General features: G+C 44.4%; 2 protein-coding genes across 2 annotated transcripts in view; one reads left to right on the top strand and one right to left on the bottom strand.

Annotated features, from left to right (window-relative positions):
• The window catches only part of LOC139421713 (rho GDP-dissociation inhibitor 2-like), a 57,711-nt gene extending 47,670 nt beyond the window's left edge, over positions 1–10,041 (bottom strand). The window contains exon 1 of the mRNA XM_071172827.1: positions 9,787–10,041. The gene's annotated coding sequence lies outside the window, so the exon portion shown is untranslated. The remainder of the gene's footprint in view (positions 1–9,786) is intronic.
• The window catches only part of LOC139421752 (NLR family CARD domain-containing protein 3-like), a 1,082,035-nt gene that overhangs the window by 460,651 nt on the left and 602,019 nt on the right, over positions 1–19,365 (top strand). The gene's annotated exons all lie outside the window — the stretch shown is intronic.

The raw sequence follows: 19,365 nt of genomic DNA on the forward strand, positions 1-19,365 counted from the left end.
CTGCTCTATCCTGAAGTCATTTAATGTCCAGCTAAATGTTATTTGTGATTTATTTCAAAGGTTTAAAAAGGAACGATATAAACCAGTACTTTTTTTTTGGGGGGGGGGGGGTTTATAACCGGTTCAGAACTGTCTTTTGCTGGTCGGAACAGTGGAACAGAACTGAACATATGACGGTTCTGTTCAGAACCAAACGATTGGAACATTTAGGTTCCAAACCCCTGGAAGGAATGTTTTTCATCAATTCATCCTGGCCCCGCCTTCAACATCATAGTGCCCTCTAAGCTGAGCCTTCAACACCATAGTGCCCTCTAAGCTCAGCCTTCAACATCATAGTGCCCTCTAAGCTCAGCCTTCAACACCATAGTGCCCTCTAAGCTCAGCCTTCAACATCATAGTGCCCTCTAAGCTCAGCCTTCAACACCATAGTGCCCTCTAAGCTCAGCCTTCAACATCATAGTGCCCTCTAAGCTCAGCCTTCAACATCATAGTGCCCTCTAAGCTCAGCCTTCAACACCATAGTGCCCTCTAAGCTCAGCCTTCAACATCATAGTGCCCTCTAAGCTCAGCCTTCAACACCATAGTGCCCTCTAAGCTGAGCCTTCAACATCATAGTGCCCTCTAAGCTCAGCCTTCAACATCATAGTGCCCTCTAAGCTGAGGGCCCTGGAGGAGTGGTGCCAGGAAAATAACCTGTCCCTTAACGTCAACTAAACGACAGAGCTGATCAGGGGCTACAGGAGACAGCAGAGATCGCAGATACAGCAGGGACTACAGGAGACAGCGGAGACAGCAGAGACAGCAGAGACAGACAGAGACAGACAGAGACAGCAGAGACAGCTCGGCCCCGTCCACATTGACGGCAGTGGAGAGGGTCAAAAGCCTTAAATTCCTCTGCGTCCACATCACCGAGGACCTGAAATGGTCCCCCCACACTGACAGCGTGGTGAAGAAGGCACAACAGCACCTCTTCAACCTCATTTGGCTTGGCACCTAAGACCCTCACAAACGTTTACAGATGCACAATGGAGAGCATCCTGTCGGGCTGTATCACCGCCTGGTACGGCAACTGCGCCGCCCACAACCGCAGGGCTCTCCAGAGGGTAGTGAGGTCTGCCCAACGCATCACCGGGGGAAAACTACCTGCCCTCCAGGACACCTACACCACGTAATTTAAACAGTAATTAAATTCAATTTTAAAAAAATTACTTATTTACTGTTCTAATTACTTTGGTAACCAGTTTTCAAGGACCTCAGCCACCCGAGACCTGGCCAGTTCAACCCCAATACCACTGTCACTAACCGACTACCACCCGGTACCCTACCCTGCACCTTAGAGACCGCTGCCCTATGTACATAGAGTCATTGAACACTGGTATATACTGTATTCTAGTCATGGTTCATCCTATATAACTACTGCTGTCCACTTCATATGTATATACTGTATTCTAGTTCATCCTATATAACTACTGTTGTCCACTTCATATGTATATACTGTATTCTAGTCATGGTTCATCCTATATAACTACTGTCTATACACACCATCCAATATAACTACTGTCTATACACACCATCCTATATAACTACTGTCTATACACACCATCTACACACACCATCTACACACACCATCTACACACACCATCCATACACACCATCTATACACACCATCTATACACACACCATCCATACACACCATCCTATATACCTACTGCTGTACACACCATCTGTACACACCATCCTATATAACTACTGTCTATACACACCATCCTATATAACTACTGTCTATACACACCATCCTATATAACTACTGTCTATACACACCATCCTATATAACTACTGTCTATACACACCATCTACACACACCATCTACACACACCATCTACACACACCATCTACACACACCATCCATACACACCATCTATACACACCATCTATACACACACCATCCATACACACCATCCTATATACCTACTGCTGTACACACCATCTGTACACACCATCCTATATAACTACTGTCTATACACACCATCTATACACACCATCCATACACACCATCTATTCACACCATCCATACACACCATCTATACACACCATCTATTCACACCATCTATACACACCATCCATACACACCATCTACACACACCATCTATACACACACCATACACACCATCTACACACACCATCTATACACACCATCTACACACACCATCTATACACATCATCTATACACACACCATACACACCATCTACACACACCATCCATACACACCATCCATACACACCATCTATACACACCATCTATACACACACCATCTATACACACCATCCATACACACCATCTATACACACCATCTATACACACCATCTATTCACACCATCTATACACACCATCTATACACACACACCATCTATACACACCATCTATACACACCATCCATACACACACCATCTATACACACACCATCTATACACACACCATCTATACACTGAGTGTACAAACATGAACAAGAACTAATATTGAGTTGCCTTCAGAACTGCCTCACTGCGTTCCACAGGGATCCTGGCCCATGTTGACTCCAATGGTTCCCACAGTGGAGTCCAGTTGGCTGGATGTCCTTTCGGGTGTTTGACTATTCTTGATAAACACAGGAAACTGTTGTGCGTGGGAAAACCCAGCAGAGTTTCAGTTCTTGACACAAACTGGTGCACTTGGCACCTACTTATACAATACCCCGTTCAAAGCCACTAATATGTTGTCTTGCCCATTCACCCTCTGAATGGCAACACACACACACAATCCATGTCTCAGTTGTCTCAAGGCTTAAAAATCCTTCTTTAACCCCGTCTCCTCCCCTTCATCTTTAACCTGGTCTCCTCCCCTTCATCTTTAACCAGGTCTCCTCCCCTTCATCTTTAACCAGGTCTCCTCCCCTTCATATTTAACCAGGTCTCCTCCCCTTCATCTTTAACCCTGTCTCCTCCCCTTCATCTTTAACCTGTCTCCTCCCCTTCATCTTTAACCAGGTCTCCTCCCCTTCATCTTTAACCTGGTCTCCTCCCCTTCATCTTTACCTGTCTCCTGCCCTTCATATTTAACCTGGTCTCCTCCCCTTCATCTTTACCTGTCTCCTCCCCTTCATCTTTACCTGTCTCCTCCCCTTCATATTTAACCAGGTCTCCTCCCCTTCATATTTAACCAGGTCTCCTCCCCTTCATATTTAACCAGGTCTCCTCCCCTTCATCTTTAACCTGGTCTCCTCCCCTTCATATTTAACCTGGTCTCCTCCCCTTCATCTTTACCTGTCTCCTCCCCTTCATATTTAACCAGGTCTCCTCCCCTTCATCTTTACCTGTCTCCTCCCCTTCATATTTAACCAGGTCTCCTCCCCTTCATCTTTAACCTGGTCTCCTCCCCTTCATATTTAACCAGGTCTCCTCCCCTTCATCTGTAACCTGGTCTCCTCCCCTTCATATTTAACCAGGTCTCCTCCCCTTCATCTTTAACCAGGTCTCCTCCCCTTCATCTTTAACCTGGTCTCCTCCCCTTCATCTTTAACCAGGTCTCCTCCCCTTCATCGACTCTGATTGAAGTGGATTTAACAAAGTGACATCAATAAGGGATCACAGCTTTCACCTGGATTCACCTGGTCAGTCTATGTCATGTATAACACCTAGTCAGTCTGTGTCATGTATAACACCTGGTCAGTCTATGTCATGTATAACACCCGGTCAGTCTATGTCATGTATAACACCTGGTCGGTCTATGTCATTTATAACACCTGGTCAGTCTGTGTCATGTATAACACCTGGTCAGTCTGTGTCATGTATAACACCTGGTCAGTCTGTGTCATGTATAACACCTGGTCAGTCTGTGTCATGTATAACACCTGGTCAGTCTATGTCATGTATAACACCTGGTCAGTCTATGTCATGGATAACACCTGGTCAGTCTATGTCATGTATAACACCTGGTCAGTCTATGTCATGTATAACACCTGGTCAGTCTATGTCATGTATAACACCTGGTCAGTCTATGTCATGTATAACACCTGGCCAGTCTATGTCATGTTTAACACCTGGTCAGTCTATGTCATGTATAACACCTGGTCAGTCTATGTCATGTATAACACCTGGTCAGTCTATGTCATGTATAACACCTGGTGAGTCTGTGTCTTGGATTCACCTGGTCAGTCTGTCCTGGATTCACCTGGTCAGTCTGTCATGTAACGAGCAGGTGTTCCTGATGTTTTGTACAATCGATGCATATTTAAGCAACGTAGGCCAGAGGAGGTGTGGTATATGTCTGTTCTCAGACACAACGCATCAGAGAGACTACAGCCTGGATACCAGCCCTTAGCCGTGTGGTATATGTCTGTTCTCAGACACAACGCATCAGAGAGACTACAGCCTGGATACCAGCCCTTAGCCGTGTGGTATATGTCTGTTCTCAGAGACTACAGCCTGGATACCAGCCCATAGCCGTGTGCAGAGAGACTACAGCCTGGATACCAGCCCTTAGCCGTGTGGTATATTGCTCATATACCACAAAACCCCGATGAGCCTTATTTCTCATTATTAACAGGTTACCAATGTAATTACACCAGTAAACAAGTCCTTTAGTTTCATACCCATGTTATATTGTCTGATATACCACGGGGTTTCAGCCAATCAGTAGCCAGGACCAAAAACGACCCGGATTATAAATATATTTATATATATTTATTTTTGATACTGACGTTTCTCGTTCTGATATTTCTTCATTTCCTGGGTTATGTGTGTAATGTTTTGTATAGCTAGATATTACTACACTTGTTGGAGCTAGCAAACACAAGCATTTAGCTGAACCTGCGATAACATCTGCAGATCTGTGTACGCAAACAATCAAACATTGATTTGGGTAGAAGTTTCCTCTAGCAGGCACAGATCTAGGATCAGTTTATCCTCACCAGAATCTTTGATTTGGGTAGAAGTTTCCTCTAGCAGGCACAGATCTAGGATCAGTTTATCCTCACCAGAATCATTGATTTGGGTAGAGGTTTCCTCTAGCAGGCACAGATCTAGGATCAGTTTATCCTCACCAGAATCATTGATTTGGGTAGAGGTTTCCTCTAGCAGGCACAGATCTAGGATCAGTTTATCCTCACCAGAATCTTTGATTTGGGTAGAAGTTTCCTCTAGCAGGCACAGATCTAGGATCAGTTTATCCTCACCAGAATCTTTGATTTGGGTAGAAGTTTCCTCTAGCAGGCACAGATCTAGGATCAGTTTATCCTCACCAGAATCATTGATTTGGGTAGAGGTTTCCTCTAGCAGGCACAGATCTAGGATCAGTTTATCCTCACCAGAATCATTGATTTGGGTAGAGGTTTCCTCTAGCAGGCACAGATCTAGGATCAGTTTATCCTCACCAGAATCTTTGATTTGGGTAGAAGTTTCCTCTAGCAGGCACAGATCTAGGATCAGTTTATCCTCACCAGAATCTTTGTTCAGTTTTCCTGACAAAGAAAGCAGATTTTTTTATATCCTGTTGCTAGGATACCAATGTCCACCCAGTGAGTAATGGGATGTCTACACCGTAATACACCGAGTCATGTAGGAGATGCATCTCTATAATGTTTATATAGATAACTGGGATTAATGATGTGGTTTACTGCCAACCGTAACCATGCCACTGTACTGATGGTCAGATAGGAGTTAATAAACTGGTTTAATGAGACTCAAGGGGCTGGTCGGATAGGGGTTAATAAACTGGTTTAAGGAGTATAGGGGGGTACCAGAGGTATAGAGGGGTGGTATAGAGGGGTGGTATAGAAGGGGGGTATATAGGGGTGGTATAGAGGGGTGGTATAGAGGGGGGGTATATAGGGGTGGTATATAGGGGTGGTATAGAGGGGTGGTATAGAGGGGTGGTATAGAGGGGGGGTATAGAGGGGTGGTATAGAGGGGGGGTATATAGGGGTGGTATATAGGGGGGGTATATAGGGGTGGTATATAGGGGTGGTATAGAGGGATGGTATAGAGGGGTGGTATAGAGGGATGGTATAGAGGGATGGTATAGAGGGGTGGTATAGAGGGATGGTATAGAGGGTTGGTATAGAGGGATGGTCTAGAGGGGTGTGAGGAGGGTCATATTAAGACAAACAGCTAATGGATGGAGAACAATAATTCTCCAGGACTGTAGGTCTGTTTGTAGGTCTGTTTGTAGGCCTGTTTGTAGGCCTGTTTGTAGTCCTGTTTGTAGGCCTGTTTGTAGGCCTGTTTGTAGGCCTGTTTGTAGGCCTGTTTGTAGGCATGTTTGCAGGCATGTTCAGTGAGGATGGTGAGAGAGTGAGAAGCTGGTCTGACTGGTTCTTCTGTTAGCTCCAGTTCAGGAGGAAATGAAGATGCCAAAAAAAGATTTTCAGAGGAGAGGAAGACACACACAGATTCAAACACACACACACACACACACACACACACACACACACAGATTCAAACACACACACACACACACACACGCAAGTGGGCAAACACACACACAAGAGGGCAAACACACACGCACGCAGGCACACACACACACGAGCGGGCAAACACACACACACACGCAGGCACACACACACGCAGGCACACACACACACGCGCAAACACATGCTGACTCAAAAGAGGAAGACAGACCAACATTTCTCAACAGTGGGTTGATCAACAATATTAACTTGTAGTTTCATACCAACTGCCAACAGAAAAGACTAATGCATTATTACTGGTTGTAATAACTGAGTTATTATATATACTTATCACAGTAAGATATAATATTGTCCCTTATAATCATTTATCAACTACTCTAGGATCAGCTGAACGACAGCTCCAGGATCAGCATCCCCTCCCCCCAATACTAACCTCAACTACAGATCTAGGATCAGCATCCCCTCCCCCCAACACTAACCTGAACTACAGATCTAGGATCAGCATTCCCGTCCCCCAACACTAACCTGAACCATTAGAGGACAGAACACAAAACTGACCTTAGATCAGTGTATCTAGGAGCTACTCCCCACTTCCAGCGATGAACTACGTCCCAAAATGGGACCCTGCTATTCCTCAAGATAGTGCACTACTTTTGACCAGACGCAGGATCCTATGGAACCAGGCTAGAAGTAGTGCACTATATTGGGAATAGGGTGCCAAAGTAGTGCACTATATAGGGAATAGGGTGCCAAGGTAGTGCACTATAAAGGAAATAGGGTGCCAAAGTAGTGCACTATATAGGGAATAGGGTGCCAAAGTAGGCCTCTATACAGGCCTCTGACCACCGCCCGAGTGTACACACAGATAGATTCAACAGATTGACTTTAAAGAGCAGATTCACCATCATTAAATATTGATTCATAGGGACTCTTTATTATTCATCTGAATCATCTGACATTATTGATGTTGAACGCTGGTCAGAAATATCAGGTCCAGGGTAGAAGGGTTGGCGAGATCTGCACTCCAAATGGCACCCTATTCCCTATATAGTGCACTACTATGGCACCCTATTCCCTTTATAGTGCACTACTATGGCACCCTATTCCCTATATAGTGCACTACTATGGCACCCTATTCCCTATATAGTGCACTACTATGTCACTCTATTCCCTATATAGTGCACTACTTTGGCACCCTATTTCCTTAGGATGCAGGCAGAGTGCTGAGTGTCAGTGAGGCTAAGCACATGTAATGCCCTCTAGGCCTACTAGGGTGCTGGTTAAACACCTACATAGGGATGGGACCCATCTAGGGTGCTGGTTAAACGTGTAGAGATGGGACCCATCTAGGGTGCTGGTTAAACGTGTAGGGATGGGACCCATCTAGGGTGCTGGTTAAACGTGTAGAGATGGGACCCATCTAGGGTGCTGGTTAAACGTGTAGAGATGGGACCCATCTAGGGTGCTGGTTAAACGTGTAGAGATGGGACCCATCTAGGGTGCTGGTTAAACGTGTAGAGATGGGACCCATCTAGAGTGCTGGTTAAACGTGTAGGGATGGGAACCATCTAGGGTGCTGGCTAAACACCTACGTAGGGATGGGACCCATCTAGGGTGCTGGTTAAACAACTACGTAGGGATGGGACCCATCTAGGGTGCTGGTTAAACACCTACGTAGGGATGGGACCCATCTAGGGTGCTGGTTAAACAACTACGTAGGGATGGGACCCATCTAGGGTGCTGGTTAAACACCTACGTAGGGATGGGACCCATCTAGGGTGCTGGTTAAACAACTACGTAGGGATGGGACCCATCTAGGGTGCTGGTTAAACAACTACGTAGGGATGGGACCCATCTAGGGTGCTGGTTAAACAACTACGTAGGGATGGGACCCATCTAGGGTGCTGGTTAAACACCTACGTAGGGATGGGACCCATCTAGGGTGCTGTTTAAACACCTACGTAGGGATGGGACCCATCTAGGGTGCTGGTTAAACACCTACGTAGGGATGGGACCCATCTAGGGTGCTGGTTAAACACCTACGTAGGGATGGGACCCATCTAGGGTGCTGGTTAAACACCTACGTAGGGATGGGACCCATCTAGGGTGCTGGTTAAACACCTACGTAGGGATGGGACCCATCTAGGGTGCTGGTTAAACAACTACGTAGGGATGGGACCCATCTAGGGTGCTGGTTAAACACCTACGTAGGGATGGGACCCGTCTAGGGTGCTGGTTAAACACCTACGTAGGGATGGGACCCGTCTAGGGTGCTGGTTAAACACCTACATAGGGATGGGACCCATCTAGGGTGCTGGTTAAACACCTACGTAGGGATGGGACCCATCTAGGGTGCTGGTTAAACACCTACGTAGGGATGGGACCCGTCTAGGGTGCTGGTTAAACACCTACGTAGGGATGGGACCCATATATGGTGCTGGTTAAACACCTACGTAGGGATGGGACCCATCTAGGGTGCTGGTTAAACACCTACGTAGGGATGGGACCCATCTAGGGTGCTGGTTAAACGTGTATGGATGGCTCCCAAACGTCTCTTCGTTCAAAAGGCTTAATAATCGATCTAGAACCATGAAAAAAAATGAAAATCTATCTCCAATGTAAAGCCTAAAAAGGCAGGTTACCATTATGTCAGATGGGGAAATGCGCGTTGAAATACATTTTTAGCTGGCCAAATTATCAGATGGCCTGTACTGAAAATATCAGCGTGGACCAGATTGATTAACTCTCCACACTGTTATATGTTCCTGCACAGGGGGATTCACCCTCTTCAGAGAATAATTTTGTAATGTATTTGCAGAAACACTTTCCGTTCGTTCGCGAACGACTCGTCGTTGATCATTACAGCAAGGCAGGGTCTGCTGACATGGTCTCTGGTTCAGGCTCTACTTGTTCCTCCAACTAAATCACGACCTAAACCGGACCTCGATAGAGAAACGAGTGTAAGCCTACACTTAATACGTAGGGGAGAGCGTTTGTTGTCATTTAGAGCAACATTTAAAAAGGGGCCACTGTGTAGAGACAACACACAAGACAACTGTAGGCCTAGCTCCTTCCCGAATGGGAAAGGTTTTCTGTATCTGATGTCTTTCAAAAGTACAACAACTTTTTACAGATAGGCCTACGGCAGGCTTTCTGATGTCAGGTGCTTTCCCTCAACTTTATCAATGCGCGCAAAATCATCTTTAGACAATCAACGCGCATCAAATGACCAAATCTCTCTGCAACTGCGTCAATCACCCGACAATTTACCACGGAAACTCCTCAAACCTACAAGCAAAACAACATTATACTGTTGCATTAGATGATAAATGATTACTCTTACCTTTTTAGCAAAGGACACTTGTTCTGTAAAACTTTTCTTGCGCAGAAATCAAACTATTTCTCCTGCGTGTCGATCTCTCGCTCTCACTTTCTCTGAGCAGGAAATAAACGTATACACCAATAAGATCGGTACACACGAAATGACACCAGTCTTTTTTAACATCCGTTACTTCGTTACTGATGTCTTCTGTAGCTGTCTTTCCCCGGTTAAAGAAAAGCCTGTGGGGTCTTTGTTCAACCTGGTCTCAGAGCATTTCCTGTTGTTCTTTACGCAAAACCCGAGATACTCTCTTTGTATATGATATGTTTTGTATGATATGTATTATTTTGTGGATGTCCATCACCCATTTAGTATGATATTTTAACTAATTATAATTTGCATTATATGTTACGAATTTGAAAAACGTACAATATGTTACGAAAATTGCGAAACACGTCTGCTAGTTTACGAATTGCAATTTCTATTATGTTACACATTTGCTAAATGTACAATATGTTACGAATAGCAAAACTTAGGTAACGAAGCTGCAAAAAAACGTATGATAGGTTCCGAATTGTAGGTAGATGGCTAGGCTAGGGTTTATGGTTAGGGTTAGGTGAAGGGTTAGCTAGCTCGCTAACGTTAGCTAGGCTAGGGTTTATGGTTAGGGTTAGGTGAAGGGTTAGCTAGCTCGCTAACGTTAGCTAGGCTAGGGTTTAAGGTTAGGGTTAGGTGAAGGGTTAGCTAGCTCGCTAACGTTAGCTAGGCTAGGGTTTAAGGTTAGGGTTAGGTAAAGGGTTAGCTAAGATGCCAAGTAGTTGAAAATGAGCTAATTTGCTCGCTAACGTTAGCTAGGCTAGGGTTTAAGGTTAGGGTTAGGTGAAGGGTTAGTTAAAAGGGTCAAGGTTAGGTTTAGTGGAAGGGTTAGCTAACATGCCAAGTAGTTGAAAAGTAGCTCATTTGCTAAAAATGTTAAAGTTGTCCATGATGAGATTCGAACTCGCAACCTTTGAGTTGCGAGACGTTCGCGTTCGCGTTCACCCCAACCAACAACCCTCCTTTCATTTTTTTGTCTTGAGTAACCATCTGTCTTATGTAACCACACCAAACATAACCTATCATACTAAATGGAGTGTCTCGTTTTTACGTAAAGAATCATATGAAATGCTCTGAGACCAGGTTGGGTTGTTTGTTGTGAGGAGACATTAAGTAAAGCAGGCTTGTTCTCTCTAGGGGGCTACTAGTACTATCCCTTGTTTGACAGAATAAGTTGTGTCTAACTGGACACAGAACTTTGTGTATGTAAACTATTGGCAAAAAGGAAGGGAACTCGGGGGGGGGGGGATTAGCCATTGTTAGGATTGTGATTTTGGGATGAATCTCGTGTCAGGTATCAGGTATTTTGGGATGAATCTCGTGCATCAGGTATCAGGTATTTTGGGATGAATCTCGTGTCAGGTATAGAAGCAGTGTGGAGATGTTATATGTGCGTCGACCTGGGGTCTGTGACAGTAGATAATGTACACTTTGATACCAGGCTTGAAAGGGAATAGAGTAGAGAAGACAGGGGACATTATTTCCAGTCTACCTATTGTATGTCTGTAGGCCTACTATACAGCAAGTGGATAGGAGTGAATATACTCTAGATAAGGACACCAACTGCATAGCATTGATCCTATCTATTCTACATATTTCTATGCCTGTACCATCCAAGTGAATAGAATAGAATATACACTAGATAATGACACCAACTGTATGGCATTGATCCTATATATTCTACATATTTCTATGCCTGTACCATCCATCAAGTGAATATAATAGAATTTACTCAAGATGACACCAACTGTATGGAAGTTATCCTATGTTTGTATCATCCATCAAGTCATCCAGACGGAGTTCTGGTCATCTTACTTTTAGGTAGAACTGCCACCTAGTGGAGGGAGAGGAGAGACAGGGGGAAAGGGAGAGGAGAGACAGGGGGAAAGGGAGAGGAGAGACGGGAGAGATAGGGAGAGGAGAGACGGAAGGGGGAGAGGAGAGACGGGGGGATAGGGAGAGGAGAGACGGATGGGGGGAGAGGGAGAGGAGAGACGGATGGGGGGAGAGGGAGAGGAGAGACGGATGGGGGGCTAGGGAGAGGAGAGACGGATGGAGGGCTAGGGAGAGGAGAGACAGATGGGGGAATAGGGAGAGGAGAGACGGATGGGGGAGAGGGAGAGGAGAGACGGATGGGGGGAGAGGGAGAGGAGAGACGGATGGGGGATAGGGAGAGGAGAGACAGATGGGGTATAGGGAGAGACAGATGGGGGGATAGGGAGAGACAAATGGGGGGATAGGGAGAGGAGAGACAGACGGGGGGAGAGGGAGAATAGAGAGGCGGGGGGAGAGGGAGAGGAGAGACGGTGGGAAGAGGGAGAAGAGAGTGTATGTGTCCCTTCTCCTACCCTTATCTGAGCTCACAGATAAAGAGAGAGAGAGCGGAGGAGTTAACAGAGGAGGGAGACATGAAAGACTGAAGAAACGCTGAGTCTGGAGAAAAACCTTACCCTAGGGCATGGCATAGATCACACACACACACACACACGCGGCAACGCTTCTGAACAGAAGTATGAGAAATACCCAAAACGTGTGTGTGTGTGTAGAAGCGGTGGTTGTAATTACATGTCTCAGGTCTTGTTGAATCAGGGCTTTTCTGAAAACACATTCCTGGTTCTCTGCCATTTGTAGCGTATGTGTGTATATACACAGATATATATATATATATATATATATATATATATATATATATATATATATATATATGTGTGTGTGTGTGTGTGTGTGTGTGTGTGTGTGTGTGTGTGTGTGTGTGTGTGTGTGTGTGTACATACAGCACCAGTCTAAAGTTCTGACACACCTACTCATTCAAGGGTTTTTATTTAATGTTACTAGTATTCTGTTTTCTGTAGAATAATAGTAAAGACATCAAAACTATGAAATAACACATATGGAATCATGTCGTAACCAACAGAAAGTGTTATTAAACAAATGGAAATATATTTTATATTTGAGATTCTTCCTTCTGCCTGGATGACAGCTCTGAACTCGGCATTAGAGATGTAGAAGGGCATAGGGGTTCACACAAGTGTGCTAAAAATCTATTTAAATCACTTTGATTTAGACATTCTTTAGTAAGTACTACTTAAAAGTTAAGTCTAGTTGTCTTATTTTGATTGATTTAAATAGAATATGGAGGGGGGGGTGGGGTTGCACAAGTCACCATTAATATCAGCACTATGTCACCATTAATATCAGCACTATGTCACCATTAATATCAGCACTACCTCACCATTAATATCAGCACTACGTCACCATTAATATCAGCACTATGTCACCATTAATATCAGCACTATGTCACCATTAATATCAGCACTATGTCACTATTAATATCAGCACTACGTCACCATTAATATCAGCACTATGTCACCATTAATATCAGCACTATGTCACCATTAATATCAGCACTACGGCACCATTAATATCAGCACTACGGCACCATTAATATCAGCACTATGTCACCATTAACATCAGCACTACGTCACCATTAATATCAGCACTACGTCACCATTAATATCAGCACTATGTCACCATTAATATCAGCACTATGTCACCATTAATATCAGCACTATGTCACCATTAATATCAGCACTACGTCACCATTAATATCAGCACTACGTCACCATTAATATCAGCACTACGTCACCATTAATATCAGCACTACGTCACCATTAATATCAGCACTACGTCACCATTAATATCAGCACTACGTCACCATTAATATCAGCACTACGTCACCATTAATATCAGCACTACGTCACCATTAATATCAGCACTACGTCACCATTAATATCAGCACTACGTCACCATTAATATCAGCACTACGTCACCATTAATATCAGCACTATGTCACCATTAATATCAGCACTATGTAACTATTAATATCAGCACTATGTCACCATTAATATCAGCACTACGGCACCATTAATATCAGCACTACGTCACCATTAATATCAGCACTACGGCACCATTAATATCAGCACTACGGCACCATTAATATCAGTACTACGTCACCATTAATATCAGCACTATGTCACCATTAATATCAGCACTATGTCACCATTAATATCAGCACTATGTCACCATTAATATCAGCACTACGTCACCATTAATATCAGCACTATGTCACCATTAATATCAGCACTATGTCACCATTAATATCAGCACTACGTCACCATTAATATCAGTACTACGTCACCATTAATATCAGCACTATGTCACCATTAATATCAGCACTATGTCACCATTAATATCAGCACTACGTCACCATTAATATCAGTACTACGTCACCATTAATATCAGCACTATGTCACCATTAATATCAGCACTACGTCACCATTAATATCAGCACTACGTCACCATTAATATCAGCACTACGTCACCATTAATATCAGCACTACGTCACCATTAATATCAGCACTATGTCACCATTAATATCAGCACTACGTCACCATTAATATCAGCACTACGTCACCATTAATATCAGCACTATGTCACCATTAATATCAGCACTACGTCACCATTAATATCAGCACTACGTCACCATTAACATCAGCACTACGTCACCATTAATATCAGCACTACGTCACCATTAATATCAGCACTATGTCACCATTAATATCAGCACTATGTAACTATTAATATCAGCACTATGTCACCATTAATATCAGCACTACGGCACCATTAATATCAGCACTACGGCACCATTAATATCAGCACTACGGCACCATTAATATCAGCACTACGTCACCATTAATATCAGCACTATGTAACTATTAATATCAGCACTACGTCACCATTAATATCAGCACTATGTCACCATTAATATCAGCACTACGTCACCATTAATATCAGCACTATGTCACCATTAATATCAGCACTATGTCACCATTAATATCAGCACTACGTCACCATTAATATCAGCACTATGTCACCATTAATATCAGCACTATGTCACCATTAATATCAGCACTACGTCACCATTAATATCAGCACTACGTCACCATTAATATCAGCACTACGTCACCATTAATATCAGCACTACGTCACCATTAATATCAGCACTAGCCATTCTGCCAGCCCCTTGATTCATAGTGCAGTATAAAATACTTTTGTCATCTGTTTTGCCTTGGTGTCTTAACCACATGGAGTAATGGCGTAACCAAGAGAAAGTGGAGGGAGAATGAGAGTCAGAGATTCACTAACATGTGTAACCAAGAGAAAGTAGAGGGAGAACGAGAGTCAGAGATTCACTAACATGTGTAACCAAGAGAAAGTAGAGGGAGAACGAGAGTCAGAGATTCACTAACATGAGTAACCAAGAGAAAGTAGAGGGAGAGAGAACGAGAGTCAGAGATTCACTAACATGTGTAACCAAGAGAAAGTAGAGGGAGAACGAGAGTCAGAGATTCACTAACATGTGTAACCAAGAGAAAGTGGAGGGAGAGAGAACGAGAGTCAGAGATTCACTAACATGAGTAACCAAGAGAAAGTAGAGGGAGAGAGAACGAGAGTCAGAGATTCACTAACATGTGTAACCAATAGAAAGTAGAGGGAGAACGAGAGTCAGAGATTCACTAACATGTGTAACCAATAGAAAGTAGAGGGAGAACGAGAGTCAGAGATTCACTAACATGTGTAACCAAGAGAAAGTGGAGGGAGAGAGAACGAGAGTCAGAGATTCACTAACATGAGTAACCAAGAGAAAGTAGAGGGAGAGAGAACGAGAGTCAGAGATTCACTAACATGTGTAACCAATAGAAAGTAGAGGGAGAACGAGAGTCAGAGATTCACTAACATGTGTAACCAAGAGAAAGTGGAGGGAGAGAGAACGAGAGTCAGAGATTCACTAACATGAGTAACCAAGAGAAAGTAGAGGGAGAGAGAACGAGAGTCAGAGATTCACTAACATGTGTAACCAAGAGAAAGTAGAGGGAGAACGAGAGTCAGAGATTCACTAACATATGTAACCAAGAGAAAGTGGAGGGAGAGAGAACGAGAGTCAGAGATTCACTAACATGTGTAACCAAGAGAAAGTGGAGGGAGAGAGAACGAGAGTCAGAGATTCACTAACATGTGTAACCAAGAGAAAGTAGAGGGAGAGAGAACGAGAGTCAGAGATTCACTAACATATGTAACCAAGAGAAAGTGGAGGGAGAGAGAACGAGAGTCAGAGATTCACTAACATGTGTAACCAAGAGAAAGTGGAGGGAGAGAGAACGAGAGTCAGAGATTCACTAACATGTGTAACCAAGAGAAAGTAGAGGGAGAGAGAACGAGAGTCAGAGATTCACTAACATGTGTAACCAAGAGAAAGTGGAGGGAGAACGAGAGTCAGAGATTCACTAACATGTGTAACCAAGAGAAAGTAGAGGGAGAGAGAACGAGAGTCAGAGATTCACTAACATGTGTAACCAAGAGAAAGTGGAGGGAGAACGAGAGTCAGAGATTCACTAACATGTGTAACCAAGAGAAAGTAGAGGGAGAGAGAACGAGAGTCAGAGATTCACTAACATATGTAACCAAGAGAAAGTAGAGGGAGAGAGAACGAGAGTCAGAGATTCACTAACATGTGTAACCAAGAGAAAGTGGAGGGAGAGAGAACGAGAGTCAATGCAGTAAATCACCTGCTGTGTCCAACATGTAGAATTGTCAAGACAATTTATACAAAAACAGGGGGGGCCAATATTCGTTGGTCAGAGGCGACAGGGCTCATCACAGTTGTCCTGCGACTCACAGCGGTCAGAGGCGACAGGACGGACACCCGCTGCTCATCACAGTTGTCCTGCGACTCACAGCGGTCAGAGGCGACAGGACGGACACCCGCTGCTCATCACAGTTGTCCTGCGACTCACAGCGGTCAGAGGCGACAGGACGGACACCCGCTGCTCATCACAGTTGTCCTGCGACTCACAGCGGTCAGAGGCGACAGGACGGACACCCGCTGCTCATCACAGTTGTCCTGCGACTCACAGCGGTCAGAGGCGACAGGACGGGACACCCGCTGCTCATCACAGTTGTCCTGCGACTCACAGCGGTCCGTGTTCTCTTTAACAGACAACATGACTCAGATATTAATACAGCACTTTATTCGTTCACACAACAGGGGGTTTTCAAATAGTTATAAAACAGGATCATCTTTACTGAACATCTAGAACTGTACAAAACACACAAAACTAAAAAAAGCAACAGACAGTAAACCTACGTTCCAACTGGCACCCTATTCCCTACATAGTGCACTACTTCTGATCAGAGCCCTACATAGGGAATAGGGTGCCAGAGCTCTAGAACACCCTATTCCCTACATAGTGCACTACTTCTGATCAGAGCCCTACATAGGGAATAGGGTGCCAGAGCTCTAGAACACCCTATTCCCTACATAGTGCACTACTTCTGATCAGAGCCCTACATAGGGAATAGGGGGCCGTTTCAGATGCAGACTAAATCATCCAGTGACCGAAGACAAAGTGTCAAAACAAACAGAGGATTGAAGAAAAACAGATTTTAAATCATGTCAGAAAAATATCTAGAAAAAACAAGTTGATTTGTTGATTCCACATTATCATCTGAGGGTTTGGAGTCAAACCAGGGGGTCCAATCTGACCCTACAGCTGTTTGGAGTCAAACCAGGGGGTCCAATCTGACCCTACAGCTGTTTGGAGTCAAACCAGGGGGTCCAATCTGACCCTACAGCTGTTTGGAGTCAAACCAGGGGGTCCAATCTGACCCTATAGCTGTTTGGAGTCAAACCAGGGGGTCCAATCTGACCCTACAGCTGCAGGTTTCTGCTCCGACTCAACAGTAACAACTCATTCATCTAAATCAACGTCTTTATTACAGAACCTCTTATCAATCATTATTTATTTATCTCAGAGCGATCAGTTGAGTCCGGTTCTGGTAGCGTTTGGTTGGAACTAAAGCCGACACTAACAGCAGGTGGACCTGACGACACAAACTGAATCCCTCCTTCTGTTTTACGTTCGCTACTTACTTCAGTCTGAGACTGACATCGCTGAACCAGGTTTGTGGTGATGTCAAACTGAGGGCTGTTGTACCAAAACAAAGTCGTCATCAGCGATTGGATCATCTGTAACCAATCAGAGTATCAAAATGAAGTTGTCATCAGCGATTGGATCATCTCTAACCAATCAGAGGATCAAAACGAAGTCGTCATCAGCGATTGGATCATCTCTAACCAATCAGAGTATCAAAACAAAGTCGTCATCAGCGATTGGATCATCTCTAACCAATCAGAGTATCAAAATGAAGTTGTCATCAGCGATTGGATCATCTCTAACCAATCAGAGGATCAAAACGAAGTCGTCATCAGCGATTGGATCATCTCTAACCAATCAGAGTTTCAAAACAAAGTCGTCATCAGCGATTGGATCATCTGTAACCAATCAGAGCATCAAAATGAAGCTACAGCCCCAGGTGTTCCGGCTCTGGTCCCAGAAACCAACGGGTTGGACCAACCAGACGGTCTAGTATGGATTTCCATTCTAGAAATCGTCGGGTTGCCAGGCGACACAGCAGACCTTTTTGTAGAGACGATTAGTCATCCCTGTTGGAAATGATCCAGCCGGGTTGCCAGGTTACACCAGCCCGTCTCCAGCTTCTGCACAGACAGTCACAACAAACATATCTGGCATCCTGGCTAGTAAAGACTGACACACCAACTGAAATACAAACAGACCATCTGTATACCAAATGACACCCTATTCCCTATATAGTGCACTACTTTAGACCAGAGCCCCATGGCACCCTACTCCCTATATAGTGCACTACTTTAGACCAGAGCCCCATGGCACCCTATTCCCTATATAGTGCACTACTTTAGACCAGAGCCCCATGACACCCTATTCCCTATATAGTGCACTACTTTAGACCAGAGCCCCATGGCACCCTATTCCCTATATAGTGCACTACTTTAGACCAGAGCCCCATGGCACCCTACTCCCTATATAGTGCACTACTTTAGACCAGAGCCCCATGACACCCTACTCCCTATATAGTGCACTACTTTAGACCAGAGCCCACCCTGTCTGCATGTTGTCATTCAGATGGACTTATGTTTTCACATCAGGGAAACACAGCGTTGATTTTTACATTGACAATGTAAATGTCTATGTTTCTATAAGGAGGTCAGAGTGCAAAACATCTAGACAAAAAAAAATACTTGTGTCCCAAATGGCACCTTATGAGAGAGACAGAGAGAGAGACAGACAGACAGAGAGAGAGACAGACAGACAGACCGAGAGAGAGAGAGACAGAGAGAGACAGACAGACAGAGAGAGAGACAGACAGACAGACCGAGAGGGAGAGAGACAGACAGACAGACCGAGAGAGAGAGAGACAGACAGACAGACAGAGAGAGAGACAGACAGACAGACCGAGAGAGAGAGAGACAGAGAGAGACAGACAGACAGAGAGAGAGACAGACAGACAGACCGAGAGGGAGAGAGACAGACAGACAGACAGAGAGAGAGACAGACAGACAGAGAG

This window comes from Oncorhynchus clarkii, chromosome 12, assembly GCF_045791955.1.
Source record: "Oncorhynchus clarkii lewisi isolate Uvic-CL-2024 chromosome 12, UVic_Ocla_1.0, whole genome shotgun sequence".
In the NCBI taxonomy this organism is placed as follows: domain Eukaryota; kingdom Metazoa; phylum Chordata; class Actinopteri; order Salmoniformes; family Salmonidae; genus Oncorhynchus; species Oncorhynchus clarkii.